Below are 7238 nucleotides of genomic sequence, written 5' to 3' on the forward strand. Positions count from 1 at the left end.
TCTGAAAACGCTTATTTCACCATATGCAGTCACATACAGGGCTCAAATCACAGTGGTCACTCATGCTAAAAAAGTGAAAAATCTGCCAAAACAGGGCATGAAAAGACACAAAACCACCTTTTCCAACAAGAAGATGATGATTGCAGCCACTTGGCTGTGGAAAGTGTGCTTTTTGAGCTTTTTACGCTCTTAAAACGCTTATTTCACCATATGCAGTCACATCACAGTGGTCACTCATGCTAAAAAAGTGAAAAATCTGCCAAAACAGGACATAAAAAGACACAAAACCACCTTTTCCAACAAGAAGATGATGATTGCAGCCACTTGGCTGTGGAAAGTGTGCTTTTTGAGCTTTTTACGCTCTTAAAACGCTTATTTCACCATATGCAGTCACATACAGGGCCCAAATCACAGTGGTCACGCATGCTAAAAAAGTGAAAAATCTGCCAAAACAGGGCATAAAAAGACACAAAACCACCTTTTCCAACAAGAAGATGATGATTGCAGCCACTTGGCTGTGGAAAGTGTGCTTTTTGAGCTTTTTACGCTCTTAAAACGCTTATTTCACCATATGCAGTCACATACAGGGCCCAAATCACAGTGGTCACTCATGCTAAAAAAGTGAAAAATCTGCCAAAACAGGGCATAAAAAGACACAAAACCACCTTTTCCAACAAGAAGATGATGATTGCAGCCACTTGGCTGTGGAAAGTGTGCTTTTTGAGCTTTTTACGCTCTTAAAACGCTTATTTCACCATATGCAGTCACATACAGGGCTCAAATCACAGTGGTCACTCATGCTAAAAAAGTGAAAAATCTGCCAAAACAGGGCATGAAAAGACACAAAACCACCTTTTCCAACAAGAAGATGATGATTGCAGCCACTTGGCTGTGGAAAGTGTGCTTTTTGAGCTTTTTACGCTCTGAAAACGCTTATTTCACCATATGCAGTCACATACAGGGCCCAAATCACAGTGGTCACTCATGCTAAAAAAGTGAAAAATCTGCCAAAACAGGGCATGAAAAGACACAAAACCACCTTTTCCAACAAGAAGATGATGATTGCAGCCACTTGGCTGTGGAAAGTGTGCTTTTTGAGCTTTTTACGCTCTTAAAACGCTTATTTCACCATATGCAGTCACATACAGGGCCCAAATCACAGTGGTCACTCATGCTAAAAAAGTGAAAAATCTGCCAAAACAGGGCATGAAAAGACACAAAACCACCTTTTCCAACAAGAAGATGATGATTGCAGCCACTTGGCTGTGGAAAGTGTGCTTTTTGAGCTTTTTACGCTCTGAAAACGCTTATTTCACCATATGCAGTCACATACAGGGCTCAAATCACAGTGGTCACTCATGCTAAAAAAGTGAAAAATCTGCCAAAACAGGGCATAAAAAGACACAAAACCACCTTTTCCAACAAGAAGATGATGATTGCAGCCACTTGGCTGTGGAAAGTGTGCTTTTTGAGCTTTTTACGCTCTTAAAACGCTTATTTCACCATATGCAGTCACATACAGGGCCCATATCACAGTGGTCACTCATGCTAAAAAAGTGAAAAATCTGCCAAAACAGGGCATAAAAAGACACAAAACCACCTTTCCCAACAAGAAGATGATGATTGCAGCCACTTGGCTGTGGAAAGTGTGCTTTTTGAGCTTTTTACGCTCTTAAAACGCTTATTTCACCATATGCAGTCACATACAGGGCCCAAATCACAGCGGTCACTCATGCTAAAAAAGTGAAAAATCTGCCAAAACAGGACATGAAAAGACACAAAACCACCTTTTCCAACAAGAAGATGATGATTGCAGCCACTTGGCTGTGGAAAGTGTGCTTTTTGAGCTTTTTACGCTCTGAAAACGCTTATTTCACCATATGCAGTCACATACAAGGCCCAAATCACAGTGGTCACTCATGCTAAAAAAGTGAAAAATCTGCCAAAACAGGGCATAAAAAGACACAAAACCACCTTTTCCAACAAGAAGATGATGATTGCAGCCACTTGGCTGTGGAAAGTGTGCTTTTTGAGCTTTTTACGCTCTTAAAACGCTTATTTCACCATATGCAGTCACATACAGGGCCCAAATCACAGCGGTCACTCATGCTAAAAAAGTGAAAAATCTGCCAAAACAGGGCATAAAAAGACACAAAACCACCTTTTCCAACAAGAAGATGATGATTGCAGCCACTTGGCTGTGGAAAGTGTGCTTTTTGAGCTTTTTACGCTCTTAAAACGCTTATTTCACCATATGCAGTCACATACAGGGCTCAAATCACAGTGGTCACTCATACTAAAAAAGTGAAAAATCTGCCAAAACAGGGCATGAAAAGACACAAAACCACCTTTTCCAACAAGAAGATGATGATTGCAGCCACTTGGCTGTGGAAAGTGTGCTTTTTGAGCTTTTTACGCTCTTAAAACGCTTATTTCACCATATGCAGTCACATACAGGGCCCAAATCACAGTGGTCACTCATGCTAAAAAAGTGAAAAATCTGCCAAAACAGGGCATAAAAAGACACAAAACCACCTTTTCCAACAAGAAGATGATGATTGCAGCCACTTGGCTGTGGAAAGTGTGCTTTTTGAGCTTTTTACGCTCTTAAAACGCTTATTTCACCATATGCAGTCACATACAGGGCTCAAATCACAGTGGTCACTCATGCTAAAAAAGTGAAAAATCTGCCAAAACAGGGCATAAAAAGACACAAAACCACCTTTTCCAACAAGAAGATGATGATTGCAGCCACTTGGCTGTGGAAAGTGTGCTTTTTGAGCTTTTTACGCTCTTAAAACGCTTATTTCACCATATGCAGTCACATACAGGGCCCAAATCACAGCGGTCACTCATGCTAAAAAAGTGAAAAATCTGCCAAAACAGGGCATAAAAAGACACAAAACCACCTTTTCCAACAAGAAGATGATGATTGCAGCCACTTGGCTGTGGAAAGTGTGCTTTTTGAGCTTTTTACGCTCTTAAAACGCTTATTTCACCATATGCAGTCACATACAGGGCTCCAATCACAGTGGTCACTCATACTAAAAAAGTGAAAAATCTGCCAAAACAGGGCATGAAAAGACACAAAACCACCTTTTCCAACAAGAAGATGATGATTGCAGCCACTTGGCTGTGGAAAGTGTGCTTTTTGAGCTTTTTACGCTCTTAAAACGCTTATTTCACCATATGCAGTCACATACAGGGCCCAAATCACAGTGGTCACTCATGCTAAAAAAGTGAAAAATCTGCCAAAACAGGGCATAAAAAGACACAAAACCACCTTTTCCAACAAGAAGATGATGATTGCAGCCACTTGGCTGTGGAAAGTGTGCTTTTTGAGCTTTTTACGCTCTTAAAACGCTTATTTCACCATATGCAGTCACATACAGGGCTCAAATCACAGTGGTCACTCATGCTAAAAAAGTGAAAAATCTGCCAAAACAGGGCATAAAAAGACACAAAACCACCTTTTCCAACAAGAAGATGATGATTGCAGCCACTTGGCTGTGGAAAGTGTGCTTTTTGAGCTTTTTACGCTCTGAAAACGCTTATTTCACTATATGCAGTCACATACAGGGCTCAAATCACAGTGGTCACTCATGCTAAAAAAGTGAAAAATCTGCCAAAACAGGGCATAAAAAGACACAAAACCACCTTTTCCAACAAGAAGATGATGATTGCAGCCACTTGGCTGTGGAAAGTGTGCTTTTTGAGCTTTTTACGCTCTGAAAACGCTTATTTCACCATATGCAGTCACATACAGGGCCCAAATCACAGTGGTCACTCATGCTAAAAAAGTGAAAAATCTGCCAAAACAGGGCATGAAAAGACACAAAACCACCTTTTCCAACAAGAAGATGATGATTGCAGCCACTTGGCTGTGGAAAGTGTGCTTTTTGAGCTTTTTACGCTCTGAAAACGCTTATTTCACCATATGCAGTCACATACAGGGCTCAAATCACAGTGGTCACTCATGCTAAAAAAGTGAAAAATCTGCCAAAACAGGGCATAAAAAGACACAAAACCACCTTTTCCAACAAGAAGATGATGATTGCAGCCACTTGGCTGTGGAAAGTGTGCTTTTTGAGCTTTTTACGCTCTTAAAACGCTTATTTCACCATATGCAGTCACATACAGGGCTCAAATCACAGTGGTCACTCATGCTAAAAAAGTGAAAAATCTGCCAAAACAGGGCACGAAAAGACACAAAACCACCTTTTCCAACAAGAAGATGATGATTGCAGCCAATTGGCTGTGGAAAGTGTGCTTTTTGAGCTTTTTACGCTCTGAAAACGCTTATTTCACCATATGCAGTCACATACAGGGCTCAAATCACAGTGGTCACTCATGCTAAAAAAGTGAAAAATCTGCCAAAACAGGGCATAAAAAGACACAAAACCACCTTTCCCAACAAGAAGATGATGATTGCAGCCACTTGGCTGTGGAAAGTGTGCTTTTTGAGCTTTTTACGCTCTTAAAACGCTTATTTCACCATATGCAGTCACATACAGGGCCCAAATCACAGTGGTCACTCATGCTAAAAAAGTGAAAAATCTGCCAAAACAGGGCATGAAAAGACACAAAACCACCTTTTCCAACAAGAAGATGATGATTGCAGCCACTTGGCTGTGGAAAGTGTGCTTTTTGAGCTTTTTACGCTCTGAAAACGCTTATTTCACCATATGCAGTCACATACAGGGCCCAAATCACAGTGGTCACTCATGCTAAAAAAGTGAAAAATCTGCCAAAACAGGGCACGAAAAGACACAAAACCACCTTTTCCAACAAGAAGATGATGATTGCAGCCACTTGGCTGTGGAAAGTGTGCTTTTTGAGCTTTTTACGCTCTTAAAACGCTTATTTCACCATATGCAGTCACATACAGGGCCCAAATCACAGTGGTCACTCATGCTAAAAAAGTGAAAAATCTGCCAAAACAGGGCACGAAAAGACACAAAACCAACTTTTCCAACAAGAAGATGATGATTGCAGCCACTTGGCTGTGGAAAGTGTGCTTTTTGAGCTTTTTACGCTCTGAAAACGCTTATTTCACCATATGCAGTCACATACAGGGCCCAAATCACAGTGGTCACTCATGCTAAAAAAGTGAAAAATCTGCCAAAACAGGGCATAAAAAGACACAAAACCACCTTTTCCAACAAGAAGATGATGATTGCAGCCACTTGGCTGTGGAAAGTGTGCTTTTTGAGCTTTTTACGCTCTGAAAACGCTTATTTCACCATATGCAGTCACATACAGGGCTCAAATCACAGTGGTCACTCATGCTAAAAAAGTGAAAAATCTGCCAAAACAGGGCATGAAAAGACACAAAACCACCTTTTCCAACAAGAAGATGATGATTGCAGCCACTTGGCTGTGGAAAGTGTGCTTTTTGAGCTTTTTACGCTCTGAAAACGCTTATTTCACCATATGCAGTCACATACAGGGCTCAAATCACAGTGGTCACTCATGCTAAAAAAGTGAAAAATCTGCCAAAACAGGGCATAAAAAGACACAAAACCACCTTTTCCAACAAGAAGATGATGATTGCAGCCACTTGGCTGTGGAAAGTGTGCTTTTTGAGCTTTTTACGCTCTTAAAACGCTTATTTCACCATATGCAGTCACATACAGGCCCCAAATCACAGTGGTCACTCATGCTAAAAAAGTGAAAAATCTGCCAAAACAGGGCATGAAAAGACACAAAACCACCTTTTCCAACAAGAAGATGATGATTGCAGCCACTTGGCTGTGGAAAGTGTGCGTTTTGAGCTTTTTACGCTCTTAAAACGCTTATTTCACCATATGCAGTCAAATACAGGCCCCAAATCACAGTGGTCACTCATGCTAAAAAAGTGAAAAATCTGCCAAAACAGGGCATAAAAAGACACAAAACCACCTTTTCCAACAAGAAGATGATGATTGCAGCCACTTGGCTGTGGAAAGTGTGCTTTTTGAGCTTTTTACACTCTTAAAACGCTTATTTCACCATATGCAGTCACATACAGGGCTCAAATCACAGTGGTCACTCATGCTAAAAAAGTGAAAAATCTGCCAAAACAGGGCATAAAAAGACACAAAACCACCTTTTCCAACAAGAAGATGATGATTGCAGCCACTTGGCTTTGGAAAGTGTGCTTTTTGAGCTTTTTACGCTCTGAAAACGCTTATTTCACCATATGCAGTCACATACAGGGCTCAAATCACAGTGGTCACTCATGCTAAAAAAGTGAAAAATCTGCCAAAACAGGGCATGAAAAGACACAAAACCACCTTTTCCAACAAGAAGATGATGATTGCAGCCACTTGGCTGTGGAAAGTGTGCTTTTTGAGCTTTTTACGCTCTTAAAACGCTTATTTCACCATATGCAGTCACATCACAGTGGTCACTCATGCTAAAAAAGTGAAAAATCTGCCAAAACAGGACATAAAAAGACACAAAACCACCTTTTCCAACAAGAAGATGATGATTGCAGCCACTTGGCTGTGGAAAGTGTGCTTTTTGAGCTTTTTACGCTCTTAAAACGCTTATTTCACCATATGCAGTCACATCACAGTGGTCACTCATGCTAAAAAAGTGAAAAATCTGCCAAAACAGGACATAAAAAGACACAAAACCACCTTTTCCAACAAGAAGATGATGATTGCAGCCACTTGGCTGTGGAAAGTGTGCTTTTTGAGCTTTTTACGCTCTTAAAACGCTTATTTCACCATATGCAGTCACATACAGGCCCCAAATCACAGTGGTCACTCATGCTAAAAAAGTGAAAAATCTGCCAAAACAGGGCATAAAAAGACACAAAACCACCTTTTCCAACAAGAAGATGATGATTGCAGCCACTTGGCTGTGGAAAGTGTGCTTTTTGAGCTTTTTACGCTCTGAAAACGCTTATTTCACCATATGCAGTCACATACAGGGCCCAAATCACAGTGGTCACTCATGCTAAAAAAGTGAAAAATCTGCCAAAACAGGGCATGAAAAGACACAAAACCACCTTTTCCAACAAGAAGATGATGATTGCAGCCACTTGGCTGTGGAAAGTGTGCTTTTTGAGCTTTTTACGCTCTGAAAACGCTTATTTCACCATATGCAGTCACATACAGGGCCCAAATCACAGTGGTCACTCATGCTAAAAAAGTGAAAAATCTGCCAAAACAGGGCATAAAAAGACACAAAACCACCTTTTCCAACAAGAAGATGATGATTGCAGCCACTTGGCTGTGGAAAGTGTGCTT

Source organism: Lutjanus erythropterus, unplaced genomic scaffold (genome assembly GCF_056507025.1).
Source record: "Lutjanus erythropterus isolate fLutEry1 unplaced genomic scaffold, fLutEry1.hap2 Scaffold_157, whole genome shotgun sequence".
Classification (NCBI taxonomy): Eukaryota; Metazoa; Chordata; class Actinopteri; order Lutjaniformes; family Lutjanidae; genus Lutjanus; species Lutjanus erythropterus.